Below are 15,674 nucleotides of genomic sequence, written 5' to 3'. Positions count from 1 at the left end.
CAGTAAACTGGTCTGTTTCCTGATATCATCTGATGTTATTGTAAAATCTTTGGTTGTGTTGTTCTGTTTTGCTGCTGCCTGTGCTCTCTGTAAAATTATTAAAAGACAGTTTTGGTAATGAGCTGGATTAGATCCTAGAAACGTGACTGCAACCCTTTAAATATGTGTTATAACCAGTGTTGGGTAAGTTACTTTAAATTAGTAACTTAGTTACATTACTAGTTACTTCTCTAAAAAATAACTCAGTTACTTCAAGTTACTCGTTACTTTCAAAGTAACTAGTTACTAGGGAAAGTAACTTTGGTTTTACTCAGAATTCTCTTGTTAATGTGTTGCTTCCGTAACTGGATACCCAGCAAGATTGTCAGTCTTCTATCTTGCTTACTTGCCACAAGTGCACTGTGCCACCTACCAATAGAAAGGAAAAAATAATGTGCACATTTCCACGAGAGAAATCCCACGCCTGGACCGTCGTTGACCGCCGCCATGATTCTAGCCTGCTTTTTACATCCAACACAAAAACTGCAGTCGTGGTGCTTTTGATTGTACTCAGAACTTGGAAATTCTGCCTTCTGAATAGGAAGATGTAGGTAACACCAGACTGCAGATGAGCTGCATACAGAGCTGGACTGGGACAAAAAAATCGTCCCGGGCATTTTGACTAGAGACCGGCCCACCATTATAGGAAAAATCATAAAGCCTTTGAATGAAAATAAACACTGTTGTGACAGTGATGTACACTGTTCTGATGGTATATATGTATCAATCTATCAATTGTTTGTTGTAAGACTCAGATAATTTTTTTTTTTTAAAGCGAGACATTTTAAATGAGAATAATAAAGAAAAGTATTTCCTTGTCCCCCCCTTTCCCTGTTAATGCCCTACCTGGCCCCCTGGCAACACTTTGCTAGACCCGCCCCTGCACAGTTACCAGCTGTCAGCTACATAGAAAAGGATCCTGGTGTTATTTGTCTCTCAGAAACAGCTCATAACTTCCCTTCAACTCATTCATGTCACCTAACAGGTAAACCTGTTTCTCCATCACCTGTTCAGCTCTGATGATTCAGTAAGGACATCTCCTGGTTTCATCTGCATGTTTCCCTCTCACCAGATAACCAAACCGATATCATGACCAGCAGCTTTACAGCTGTGGCTCCAGCAAACATCAGCTGATACTAGCAATTAATATTAAATAAATTCTAACAACAGCTGATCAAGCTTAAACGTGCTGCTGTTGTTTAACGCGACATCCGCTGGTTTCCTCTTTCTGGCGCAAAGTGGGCGATAAATAAACAAGAGAGAAAAGCCGATCAGCTGATCATTGATCAGTTTCATGATTGAAGTAGAAACGGGAGAGAATGAGAGGCAGCTGTGCAGCTTCAGCTTTGTGTCTTTTTCATTGTAGCTACAGTCTGGGACAAACTGTGTTCCTTTTCACCTCAGTACGAAACGCGTAATATTTTCTCTGAATACCAGACGATTCTGTTTTTTTACGAGACAGTTGGCAACTCTAATAATTAACCGTATGAACCAAATAAAGTTCAACATCAGTAACATAGCACCCACCCAGCTGTATAGAAACTCCGTCATGCTAGCTAGCACGCAGTACGAAAATGTCAGCATACCGAAAATAAACTCCACCTAAACTTGGTTTATATCTGACTCCGATAGACTGCAGGTCATAACTTCTTACCTGAAGTTCAGTTCACCTGACACGCGGACCGGCGGCCGCTTCGGGTCTCTCCTCTTGCCTCCCTTTTCCTTCATCCACCTGCTGGCCTCCACCACTTGCTAATGTTATTGAATCTGTGGAAGCTCCGCGATAGCCACCACACGAAGTAACGAGTAACGAGCCTATCTAAATCCCAGTAACGAGTAACGCGTTCCTGGTTTTGGCATAAAAACTAGTTACCGTGCTCGTTACCACAATAATAACGTAGTTACTGTAACGCGTTACTTAATAACGCGTTAGTCCCAACACTGGTTATAACAAACTCCACTCTTTACTGTTTTATCTAACATTTGGAAAATGAAGAATATGTTTTTTCATTCATTACAACACTTATTTACTGCTTGACTTTTTTTTTGTTTAAATTCTCTTGCCTAATAAATTATATAAATACAGTTTGTTGTCAGTAAAACTGTAAGAAATAAAATCCTTGTTGTTTGAAAGAGCTGACATTTTTATTCTTTGGTGTTTGTTTTTTTTCTCACGCCTCTAAGCACACTTATAGGCAGCATCCTGCAGTAACCATAGCAATCTTTTTTTTTAATCAATCTTACTTTGTGTTAAAAGTGTGATTTCTTTGGTTTGTCTTTTTTTTTTTTACTTTCTTACTTCAAAATAATCTCTCTTTCAAATGTATTTATTTAGCCTACTTTTGTTTCTGGCCTAAATAAAAGCAAAGTAATGTTATAGAGGAAAAGGTTAAAAAAAATAATAATCAAATATATGTTAACAAATCTCCCAATCTTGAGTTTTGACCTTTTGCACCAGTTAAGCCTTCGAAACAATCCTCGTCTTAAATCTTGAAGATTTTAGGTTCAATAATTTAGAAATAATCTTACTGCTGATGCAGCAGACGTCAGTGCACTTAAAACATTTCCTCTGGATCACTTTTGTCTCCTTACAGCATTAAAAACATGAAAAAAAGTCTGTGATTGTTTGTATGAGTGAGCATATCATTTCTGAGTTATACAATCTACAGGTCACAACACTGATATCACAAACATGCTGTTGTTGTCATTTAAATATGTTTGTCTGAAACAGGTCTCTGTTGTAAATGAGACATTGAGTATCAGTTACTGTACTGCAGGCGATGGCAACTCAGCACTAAAGGGCCACTTTTTTCTCATAAATTTGCCACTTTAATGTCAAAACTTCTTTTCCTTATAGAAATGATGAATAAAAACACTGACTGGAATAATGGACACAGATATTTCCACACTCAAACAGTATTACTATTACTTATATGGTTTGCTTTGCTAAAAGCATTTGTAACCCACAAACCTGTGTAACCCGTTCAAGTGTTACGCCTGTTGTTGTTGCGTTGTGTCCTGGCGTGAAAGTAAGAGGCAGGAGACAGTACTGGGTCTTTGGCTCTTTACTGCACATCTGCAACACAGAAATAGTCTGATCTGTGTGTGTCATGTGTCTGCCAGTACACCTCTCCTCCGGCCATGCTGAAAGGAGCTGTGACTGCAGCTTCATTAACACTACAATAATATAATAAATCAAATACAACAAATTGTTTTAAAACATTAACTTAAGCTCTGAAAAACAAAAAGCACAAAATAAATAATATGTCACTGAAAAATCATCAGAAACAACTTAAAAGAACAATAAACAAAATAATTCAAAAACAAATAAACAGTCAGATAAATACAATTCAATAACCAGGACCCAATATTCTAATGCTTATAATTCAAACATTACACTTCAGTACAATCATATTAATAACCGCCATCCAACAGGCAATACAACACTGTACCATAAAAACAATGAATGAAAGACTGCATCTCTAAAACATAAGAACATCTCCATACCTGCAACACAGAAATAGTCTGATCTGTGTGTGTCATGTGTCTGCCAGTACACCGCTCCTGACGAAGGAAAAAAAGAGTACACGCTGTTAAAAAAAACTGCAGCAAATACGCTCACAAGCCGCTAGCGATCAGGCTAACTTAGCATGCTAGCATTTCAGCTGCGTTCTAGGCTAAAACTCATTTAAAAAGTATATTACCAAACTCCGCCCTCCACAAAACTTATCCCGAACGAGTCTCGTAACGGCAAACAAAAACGCGGCGGTTCGGCTATATTTACATTGCAGCTTGGGGTCTGAACAAACTTTAATTAGCAGAGAGCAACGTGGCAGTGACTTACCTCCGGCCATGCTGAAAGGAGCCGTGACCGGGGCACACATGCACGCGCCTACGTCACCAAGCAGCGCACACACACACGAACGCACACAGACTCAGATCACACAGGTAGGAGAGTGAGATGCAAAATGACATATTTAATCCAAAAGAAGGTGTTTTGGGTGAAATTCACAAGTATTTAACACATATGTTACACCTGCAATAATAGCATTTGTCCACATGGTGTCAGCATCTCTACATAAACAGAGTTGAGATACCGTAAGTCAAAAAGGCCACAAGTTTAAACTTCTGGTCTTTGCTGGAAAATAAGGAAATAATCACAAAGTCACTGAATCTTTTTCTGCTGCTGTGAAAGTTTAAATGGTTTCCTTTCAGTCCTTCAGGCTCAGAGCTGATTTGTGAGGAAAAACTTGACAAAGACAAAGAGGCCAACTACACCTGTGCATGGCCTTTTGTTACCCAAGCACCTCCCAGTAACACTCCCACTATACCCAGCACTGCTGAACCTCAGAAATCCCAAACACTACATTATGTTGTTGATTATTTACTTTGCTGTTGTTTCTGTGTATATACAGAGGCTTACAAGCTAACCTATACACCTATACAAACTATACTATACTATGTTGAGGTGGTGTGTAAGATCATCTGTAACTAACATTCACTCCCTGACTACTGATTATATGTTTCTCTACTACACCAGAGAATAAGTGATGCAGAAAGTGGGCATAAAAAAGAGAGGGCCACCATCCTGCAGGGAAAGAACTGGAGAGAGACAAACAAGACAATCAGGAAGAGCATCGAGGTGTGAAGGACGTGTAATGTCTGATAAATGGTTTGGTTCTTATACTGCACTTTTTTATTCTGAGCACTCAAAGCGCTTTACACAACTTGCCCAATTTACCCAAGCACTTTTTTCTATTTACTTGCTTTCTATCACATATTCACACTTCAGTAGACGGATCACAGGGCAGCTTAAGGTTAGTAACTTCCCCAAGGATATTTGGCACGCAGACTGGAGCGAACCATCAACCTTCCAATCCTGTCCTGTCTGACAGGATTAAATTTAAAGACATTTTATGACAAAGACACGAGTGACATAAAACAAATGGCAAATGGTTTTAATGACTTTTTTCTTGATGTTGGTCCTGGCTTGGCTAAAGAAATTGTAAAAACTGGAAACCCTCCTAAAACTAAAACTATTAATGTTGCAAACTCAATGTTATATACTCTATTGTTCTATTATACTGCCATACATGACATACTGTGTGGAAGTGTGGGGAAAGATGTATAAAACAAACACCCATCCAATATAGATTCTGCAAAAAAGAGCAATAAGCATAACAAATAAAACTACTTCAAGAGAACCATCAAATCCACATTTTATTAAATTAAAGATTCTCAAATTTAAAGATTTGGTTGACCTCAGAACGGCATAAACAATGTACAAAGCAGCAAATAAATCTTTGCCCCACAACATTCAGAACTTGTTCCAAATAAGACCAAATACTCGTGAGAGGAATCCTTATGTTCAGCAAGCCAATAGTAAGGACAAATGTAAAATATCACAGCATTACAGTCAGAGGAGTTAGTGTGTGGAACACCTGTACAGATGAAATCAAGAAAAGTACATCAGTACAAAAAATCACACAATTGCTTAAAAATATAAATTGCATGAATATAGGAAATCTTCCTCTCAGTGACTGAGTTGTCTCATTGTGTCCTCATTTTTATAGATCAAGGCCAGAGTACCCCAAGCTTAAGTGTTCATTAAGGTGTTTGTCATATAAAATAAGCTCAGAGATTAAGCAGGTGTTAAACACAGGATCCTTAGTTTATGTAAAAATGTAGTTTGTTGTTGTTTTGGTTTACATGCTGAAAATGGTTTTATTTGTGTATGTTCATGTGTTAGACTTGTACATAGTTAAACATGCATGGATCAAATAATGTTGAATCCTGGATATGGATTTGTAAGCAGTCACATTTGAGATAATGGGGCAGGAACAGGAAAAGTGTAAACTTCATCCTACTCCTCTTCGAGCACACATTCTGTAGACATAGATATTTACATAAAAACTTGATGATTTTTACATTTTGGTTTTTTTCTTTTTTCTCTTGTTATTTCAGTTATATTTAAATGTTTAAAATAAAAAAAAACATATTCTTCTAACTCTATCTATAAATTAAAGATCAAACTGCAAACATGACAATACAGAATAATGCCGACACACAGGGCGGCAGCTACAGTGCCCACATGTGTGTAAATGGTTGTTGGTGGTTACTGTCTGTTCTGAAACAGGTTTATTTTTAATCCACTGAATGGCCTCATATTCGACTGGGCCACATACAAAAGAGGAAATGCAGCCTGTGGTTTGAGTCAACAGTTTTGTCTGTAGCAATGTCTTATTTTAAGCCATCAGTATCCAGCAAACATAAGGTCCTAAAGCACACTGCACTTTATTGTCCTCTTCATACACGGTGAGGACAATACTTTATAATGTTAACATGTCAGTAAGATGTAAAACTTTAATGATTGAGACCATGAACATATGCAGAAAGTGTTTAAACTCTGACCTGTAGATCAGACTGTGACAGGAAGGATCACTTCTCAAAAAGACGCGAATGATGGAAAATGTTATTTGTATAAGTGCAAGTTCGCACAGAGTTACAGTATCTGCACCATCTCTGCACTGAAACAAACCTCAATGATCTTTTGTTGTTCTCTTCATCAGCCTGCAGAGTTAAAATGAGGAACAACAATTCGTTAAGAAACTGTGCTTTAACTGCTACATTAACTATTTGCAGGTATTAAAGTAAAAGACAAAAAAAAGATTACACATCTTTACTGTAACAGTGTCAGAGCTGACAGGTGGGGAGGTCCAGATTAGGAAGAAGAAAGTAGAAGAAGGAAAGAGAGAGAAAGAGAAAAGAGGTAACGATACAGAAAGCAAACATCACCTGAAAGAGAGCGGAAGGAAGACGGAGCCCCCATGAGGAGAGCCTCTGAGAACCAGAAGCAACGGGCAGCCGACCCTCCCAGAGACCAGGGACCCGTCACAAGCTGTGGACAGGGCCCAGGGCTGTGATCATATGCGCATAATATACAAGGACAAACAACCATCCACATCAACCCACTGCTCTAAAACTGTCACAATCCTGGGTCCTTTGACCCAGCGTTTTGAGTTTTAGTTTATGGTTTATGTTTAAGCCCTTCAGGTTTTCTAAGTTCGCTTTTTATCATGCCTAGGTTGTTATAGTTCTTTGTTATTAGATTCCCCTTGTGTCTTCCACCCATGTCAAGTCTCCCTTCCCCTTCATGTGTTTCATGTCTGCGTCTTATGTTTCCTGTTTTATTTTGAAGAGGTCTGGTGTTCCTGTGTTCATCGTGTTTAGTTTTACTCTTCCACTGTGACATCGTTATGTTCATGTGTGTCAGCTGTCCCCCATGTGTTCCCACTTCTCTCATTAGCCTCTTGTGTGTATTTAGTCTGTGCGTTCTCATTCAGTCTTTGTCGGATTGTCTGTGTTATTCCCATGCCATGTCCTGCGTTCAGGTTTTCATATATATATCTGCTCATCATCATTGCCATGTTTAGAGTTTTGTTTGTTTTTCTGTTTACCAGGGTTTTTCATAGTTCGTGCTTCCTTTCTAGTTTACCCAGTTTAGGTTATTGATTAGTTTGCATTGTTTTTGCCCTTTTATTTTGTAGGGGAGACCGGGGATAGTTGTAACGTGGGTCAGTTGTAACTAGAGATGGCACGATACCACTTTTTTATGTCCGATACCGATACCGATATCATAAATTTGGATATCTGCCGATACCGATATGAATCCGATATAGTGTGTTTTTTAATCAATAAAACTGTTTTTTTAATATCTTGCTGCATTTTGTATAAGTTCATACTCAACTTTAAATAAACAACAACACTAAAGCTATTCTGTTATACCTGTATGTAAAAAATACACTGCACCCAAAATATTTTATAGTTCAGCAACACTGATCAATCTAATAAACTTAAACCTACTCCATCCTCCCTATTCTGGTATTTTAAAGAGTACTTAGCAGAAATATTAAGCAACCTTACTAATAGGGTTGCAAACTCCCAGCAAAAAAAAATAGGGAACCACCCCCCACCCTCCACCTCATGATGCTTAATCGACGTAATCAACTTTAATTTGATGCAGGGTGAAAAAAAATGCACAGAATTAAATTATTTTTCAAGAATAATTAAATAGATTCAACATCTTTCTTCAACAGAATTGCAGACTGCACAGATGGTACCTTCCCAAAGGAAAAAGTACTATAGCTTACTAGGGTATATTAGACTTAACAGTTACTATATACAGAAATGGACTTCTATACATTTTACATCAGATTAAAACTTTGGGTGTAAGATTCAGATAATTATTTATTAAAAGCTAGACATTTTAAATGAGAATAAGAAAGAAAAGTATGTCTTTGTGCCCCCTTTTCCCTGTTCATGCCCTATCGGCCCCCCTGGCTAAACTTTGCTAGATCCGCCCCTGCACAGTTACCAGCCGTCAGCTAAAAGGATCCTGGTGTAGAAAGTAATATTAAATAAAAATTCTAACAGCAGCTTATCAAGTTTAAACGTGCTGCTGTTGTTCAGCCGCTGGTTTCCTCTTTCTGGTGCAAAGTGGGCCAAAAACAAAGAAGAGAGACGGACTCCCGACAGAAAAGCCGATCAGCTGATCGTTAAGCAGTTTCACGATTGAAGTAGCGGCAGGAAGGTGAGGGAGAGAGAGAGGCAGTCGCTCCATATATCGGTTGTTAAGCTTAACATGGGAACGCTTTACAAACATTCAGAGATGAACTTACACACTTGCTTTACTTCTCTCTGGGATAACTTTCTCGGAGATGAAATGCTGGTTTGGTAGTGAGGCTACAAATACACACAGCCGCTCTATCAGTGAGGCATACTGCTCCGACGTGCTACGGTTATGAGCCGAGTTACACCCTGTCGCAAGTTTTGTGAGGTGTTTTTTTTAATATTTAATGTATCGGATTACATTTTTAATTTCTCACCGATATCCGATCCAGTAATTTACGTCAGTATCGGACCGATACCGATACGTAATATCGGATCGGTCCATCTCTAGTTGTAACACTTCCAATTTCTCCAATCAGGGCTAAGTTTCAAATGATGTGACTCATCCTGTGCATGCCCAATTCAGTTCTGCTATCACATGTGAAAAATCGGCACATTTTGTCAAACACAGACAATTTAACACGAAAAAAAAGTCATTTGTATGCCAAAAAGTAAGTTTTTCGGCTTTATTTCAATTTCTAATAGCATTATCTGCTTTGCAGTTAAACTCATCAAACTTAAATGATGTTATTTGTATGTCTATGGGGATATATTCTGTGTAGGTCTTTAGTGCTAATGTTTTAGCCGTTGGCTGTAATCTTAGCTAGTTCATGGCTATAGGAGTCTGGGTCAGTTGTAACAGCAACAGTCTGGGTTAGTTGTAACAATAATGCAGATGTTACAACTTACCACACTATTACTTTAACTTATATTAAACAAGTTGGGGCAACGACATCAGCAGAGAGAGGTTCACTGGTCGCCTTTGTATATGCGGTTAATGCCATTGGCAACACAATTCCTCCACTGTTTGTGTTCCCACACATACATCATGCAGACCACTGTGTCAGAGATGGGCCAGTAGGAAGTATTGGTAGTGGAAATAAATCAGGATGGGTGCAAGAAACAGATTTCCTCATCTTTCTGAAGCACTTTGCAAACCACACCAAGGTAAGCCATGATTAAAAAGTAATGGAATTGCGATGCTGGTGCACAACTACATTTTTTCAGCTTCATTGTTATGTTCAAAAGTTGGTGCAAGAGTTGTAGGTTACAATGCCCACTGAGCCAATGAGGCCAAACTCAAGGAAGACCAACCAAAATTAATGAAATATTCAGTTGCAGAAAATTCCATCATTTGTCTTTTTTGGGGGGTTGGAATATGTTCAAAAGCTAGATTTCTGCATTCTGTCACACACACACAAAGCTACATAAATGGCTCTAAGTGCATTCATGTGTTGAATAAAAAGGATTACATGTTAATGTTTTGTCAGTACCCTTATTTCATTGTGTTACATTTCACCCCAGGATATGTTACAACTAACCCAGACTATGGGGTTAATTGTAACATTTCACTCTTTGTGAAATGAGGCGATGGGGCGATCGTGGCTCAAGAGTTGGGAGTTCGCCTTGTAATCGGAAGGTTGCCGGTTCGATCCCCGGCTCGGACAGTCTCAGTCGTTGTGTCCTTGGGCAAGACACTTCACCCGCTGCCTACTGGTGGTGGTCAGAGGGCCCGGTGGCGCCAGTTTCCGGCAGCCTCGCCTCTGTCAGTGCGCCCCAGGGTGGCTGTGGCTACAACGTAGCTTGCCATCACCAGTGTGTGTGAATGTGTGTGTGAATGGGTGGATGACTGGATATGTAAAGCGCTTTGGGGTCCTTAGGGACTAGTAAAGCGCTATATAAATACAGGCCATTTACCATTTGTGTTTGAGACCATACCATGCAATGGGTAATTGTGCTGCAGAGAAAATAGCTGCACTATTTAATAGCAGAGACATGTAAATACTTTGCATTAAATTTTAAATCCACTACCTTAAAAGAGCTCCAATTTACAGACAGAAATGTCAAAAATGTTACAACTATCCCTGGTCTCCCCTACTGTTCTGTCTGCCTTAATAAACAGCTCATCATCAGTTAAGTTTGAGTTTTAGTATGTCTGCACCTGGGTCCACTCTTCACACTCCACGCAGTTTGCCTCGGCAGACTGTGACAAAAACACTTCAAAAACTCTGGTGTGGATGTGGTGTCATCTTATTTTTGTTATCAAACTTCAGTAAATGTAAAGGGGAACTGGAAGTTTGGTCCAGTTATAAATGAACTGTTTAACACAATGAAGCAACATGTGGTTTGTTGCAATGCTTTGTGCATTTTCTCAGTAGACTTTTAAGATTTAAAGTTAACAACATGAGTAAAAATAAAGGCAAATGTCTATCAGGAATAATTATTATAACAACATTAGATACTCAGAAAAAACATCTGTGTACAGTTATGTTGTAGGTAATACACCACAGTATCTTCTGATCTATTAGTCCACACATCACTGAATCATTTGGACAGACAGATTAACGTCTGTGGAATCACACAGTGTTTAAGTCTCAGTCATTTATTTATGTTGACTGGAAAGTGTAAGTTGACACTTTTGTGATCTCAGTAGAGATTTTGTGATGACCCACAGGTAAGTCTCTGTGTGCCTGTGATCAGTTATCTGTGACTCAGTTTTCTTCATTTGTTACCATTGAGGCCTGAAACTATCAGCTTCATAATAAAGGTCACCTTTGTTTGGTAATCTGAGTCCGGATGGGACTCTGGGAATCTGCTCTGGATGTGGGTCTGCTTTTTGAACTAACTGTGAACAGAATCAATTGATCTGTTTTGGTAACATGTGGTGCTCAACACAAACATCATTATTACAGTGTTTCAATCATTATTTCACATCATCAGTTTGTTTTATTTTATTGTGTTTACATGTAGTCAGAGGCTAAGGTCAGTGTGCATCTGTACATACATGTCAAAGCAAGACAAAGAACAGTCTGCAGAATAAATGAGTTCCTGCTTTACTTTGAAATGACAACAGATAATAAATATAACTTTGAATTTAATTGTTACTTTAGTTGGTGAAACATAAAGATCTTTAGTCTCACTTCAGCCACACACTGAGTCATTTCCTGTGTTTGGGTCTCCACCAAACTTAAAACCAGAATTTAACCACAAGGTGAAAATATTCACAGGTCTGAGGTCAAAGGAGCCTTTTTCACTATAGTACTGCATGATGATGTTTCAGCTAAGAGTCAAATAAAATAAATATATTTTTATGAAGCCTAGAGTAAAAATTTACTTGAATTCCTCTGTTAAACAATTAAAAGGAGAACAATGATTTAAAATTTAAAAAGACTTTAGTGAAAATACAGGCACCAAAGTAGAAAAGCTGTTTTGGTATATTCACTCTCTGTGACTCCCAGTCTGCAGAGACCTGCCAGGAGAGAAATAATAAACGATATTGCATCCAAAATATCCTCCAAAAGGGCAAAACATGCCTCGTGACATGAAGCAACAGAACAGCTTTGCATATTATAGAGAAAAGAAACAACACAACACAAGAAACAAACATCTATGTTTGCAGTGGACAGGAAATATAAACATGTCAACCAACTGCTGCGGTCAAAGCTACAGGAGACGTTTGTGTGTGTAAGGGAAGGAAGCACAGAGAGACCAATCAGAAGAAGAAACTGTAGAAAAACTCTTGTCATGTCTATGTTAAACACAACTTCTCCTTTTTCTGCAGAGTAAAGCTGTTTGTGATTATCTGAGGATCAGAGAGCAGCAGGCTGGATGTGACGATGGGGCACTCTTTGCTCTGCATGATGGGCTTTTTCTGTAAGTACACGTCTGACATTGTTTGAATGGCAGCGATTAATGAAAATGTTTCTGATCTGTGAGAATTACAGTGTGTCACTGCTTTAACCTGTTTACCTGAGAGCTGGAACAAAGCAGACTTGTGATTCTTTAAGTGTTTAAATGTTTGATACACTGCTGCTTTTTGCATCACTTATAGTTACACACTGTGTTACAACATTTTGACTTTTTATGTTTGAGCCTGTTTGACAAACAGAAGCACAGAAATTTGGTGATTACTGTTCATCTGGAAATGTATCTTTAAAAAGTCTTCCTTTATATTGTTTTTGATTTTGTCAGTTGTATAATGTCTGATGAGGTTTTATTCATTATTTTAGTGCTCAGTACTGTCATCTGTGGAAATGCTGAAGGTAAGAAATGATTATTTTCTTCCAGTTCATATATGTAGCTGTTATCTCCTATAATGTGCTCAACAATATCCTCCCTGTGTTTACATGTTATCTTCTGCACAGGCTCAATGCTTCTATTCAGCCTGTGCAGTTAAACATAAATGGCTTCAGTAAGCGCTCCATGTGGAGACTGTGGCGTTCTTCAGAGCTTTTACTGATGTACCATTTGTACCACTTTCATTCTGTAAAACTGTAACAACAACACAGAGCAGGTACATTTAATCTCAGTGTAGATGCACAGATGTCACATGACCAATGCAAGATCATAACATTAACAATAAATGGACAAAGCCTGTCAAGTAATGTAGGGAGAACCACATGCTGACATGTTATATGCTAACAGGCAAAACAAAGCACTAACAGTTAGCTTACAGTAGTAATGTAACAAACTTCACAGACCCACAAGAAGGACAGAGCACTAATATGTAGAAACAATCCATCATCTGCCCAAACTTACACTTTATCCCATCTCAAGAGCAACAGATGCAGAACTATCACAGACACGGAGCTCTAGCCATTACTTTGTACGTCCGCTTTTTAACCACTAGATGGCGACTTTGACACGAGCCAGAAGAAGCGGATGTGGACCAATACTTTAGATTCAATTACTTACAGGATGAATAAATGTGACCCGTCATATAACAAACTTGAAACAAAGTATATTTCAGGAATAACCTGAGGGACAAAATATTGTATATGATACAGCTCACACTCCACTGAAATTATTGGTTAAAATATTAAAATGATCATATCAAGAGTGCAACCATGTGAGCAGATGTTTCACTCAGCCGATACACAAACTTTATATTTACTAGAGTTTGTTGCCTTGCAGAACAAAATCAAGGCTGTATCAAAACACAGGGACTAAACCCCAATTCAACCAGACCCAGAACTGATCCGGAATTAAAACAGGACTACAACAGTTCAAAATCAGGACTACTTAGGACTTAACCAGGACAGAACCAGAATCAAAACTAGATGATAGTAGCACTAAAAATCATCATAGACCTGCACTACACTTGTTTTTTAATTCTACCAAAGTACACTATTTAGATTCAGAAAAGTTATATAATTATTTAGCCTTGTTGTGCAAACAAACCTGCATAACTTAATAAATATAGAATTTGAAAAGTAACAAACCTAAAAAGAAATACTAGGTACGAGATACATGAATACCTATGATACGGTGATACTTTTGGTAAACAACCACTTGACTAACATGTGTGTCTCACCTGCTCTTGTTCCCTCTCTGTTCTGTCCTCATTCTCCATCTCCCTCTCTGCTCCTCTCTCTCCCTCTCTGTTCCTCTCTCTCCCTCACTGTTCCTCTCTCTCCCTCTTTGTGCTGACAATCAAGCCAAACACCAACATCATCAAATATACAGTTGAAACCAGATATTTACATACTCTTCAGATAAAAACACAAACACTTTTTTAATTGTAACATCATTGTTTATTTTTTTAGGTTGATAAATATAAAAAACATATTTGTTAACTTTAAGAGTAAAGAGAGAAACTATCTGTATTTCTTAATTGTAAATGGCACCAAATTGTATTCAAACTTGAGACACACTTATGGAGCTCCACAATTCTTTTCCTGGTGTTTTGGTTGACATCTCTTGATTTTCCCATTTCAAAGAAACAGGCTCTGTGTTTTGCCTTATATGCATCCACAGGTGTGCCACCAATTTACTCACATGGACTCTACTAACCTATCAGAAGCTTCTTCAGCTCAGAATGGAATCGTCTGGAGTTTTCTTATTAATTAACAATAAACTTAGTGTATATGTACTCCTAAATTTGATGAAAGTGATTAAAATAGACAGCTCCCTCTTTTTATTCTGACATTTAACTAATTTAAAAGATATTTCAATATTTATTTATCCAAAACAAAACAAGTTTACTCTAAATTGATGTTGTACAGTAAAAAAAATGTTCTTGTGTTTTCCATAAAGTGTCTGTAAATATCTGGTTTAAACTGTGAATATACTGCTGTGTATTGAAATTCCTCGTTTTGCATAGAAATATACTGAACAACATACAAAGCATAATATATAAAATAACATCTACCAGAGTTTTTTCTTTGAAAGAAGCTCCTTATGTGCATTCTTGTATATCAGTACATTACTGAAACGATTTATTTAGCCGTGGAGGGTAACAACTGAAAATATGAAATAAACACACATGTAAGCTAAGACTCTCTAAAGAAACAGCATTGTTGTTGTTCGGCTTTTCATTTCGCCATTTGTTGATTTACTCGAAGAGCAAGTAATGTAATATGGGTCAAGTGATCAGTTTGACATCAATCTTTCGTGATAAACCGTCATATTTACATTATTTGTACAGTATGAATGATTTGCTTTGGTACCTGGTCAAACTTCAGTTCTCCTCTGTCTGCCTGGCTCCGTTTCTCCAACAGCGCACTCGAGGCAGCAGCTCCCCCCGCCCCCTCGCTCAGTCGCTTAGTGCCTGAGCTCGGATCATACCAATATTAGGGGGGATTTACGCACAGTCGTAAATTCCCACAGTGTGTGCACTATGTGCTTCGAATATTGTGTGTAGTTTTTGTTTTATACAGTTGTCAGCCAGGCATCTAACTATGAAAAAATTACTCTCCAAAAGACCCCGGGCTTCTGAAAAAACAACCCGGGCTTAAGCCCAGTAAGCTCCCCCCCCGCTCCGCTACTGCTTGTGACCTTTGCTGCACTTCTGCTGTGACAGATCCACAAATGAGTGTGGAAGATTTTCTGTAAGTCCAGGGTTCATTAACCCTGAGCTCAGGCTCACAGGCTCAGGCTTTCTGTCACACTCACAACAAACCACCAGGTGGCGTATTACTCAGCCAGGCTCACCTGCTCTTCACCTTTTATTTGAGTCTCAGTTGCAG

General features: G+C 38.4%; 2 protein-coding genes and 2 long non-coding RNA genes across 4 annotated transcripts in view; 2 read left to right on the top strand and 2 right to left on the bottom strand.

Annotated features, from left to right (window-relative positions):
• The window catches only part of LOC109198185 (low affinity immunoglobulin gamma Fc region receptor II-b), a 997,390-nt gene that overhangs the window by 858,237 nt on the left and 123,479 nt on the right, over positions 1-15,674 (top strand). The window lies entirely within an intron of this gene.
• LOC112846491 (uncharacterized) overlaps positions 1-15,674 on the bottom strand; it is a 161,832-nt gene that overhangs the window by 80,286 nt on the left and 65,872 nt on the right. The gene's annotated exons all lie outside the window — the stretch shown is intronic.
• LOC109196528 (leukocyte immunoglobulin-like receptor subfamily B member 3A) overlaps positions 1-15,674 on the top strand; it is a 122,303-nt gene that overhangs the window by 83,517 nt on the left and 23,112 nt on the right. The window lies entirely within an intron of this gene.
• Positions 4,626-7,417, bottom strand: LOC112846490 (uncharacterized). Its single transcript, XR_003219486.1, has 3 exons — positions 6,713-7,417; positions 6,578-6,609; positions 4,626-5,480 (listed from the first exon to the last, which is right to left on the bottom strand). It is a non-coding gene; the product is annotated as an uncharacterized LOC112846490 (long non-coding RNA).

This window comes from Oreochromis niloticus, linkage group LG3, assembly GCF_001858045.2.
Source record: "Oreochromis niloticus isolate F11D_XX linkage group LG3, O_niloticus_UMD_NMBU, whole genome shotgun sequence".
In the NCBI taxonomy this organism is placed as follows: Eukaryota; Metazoa; Chordata; class Actinopteri; order Cichliformes; family Cichlidae; genus Oreochromis; species Oreochromis niloticus.
Note: the sequence above shows the minus strand (reverse complement) of the source record. Positions and strands in the feature narration are given on the sequence as shown.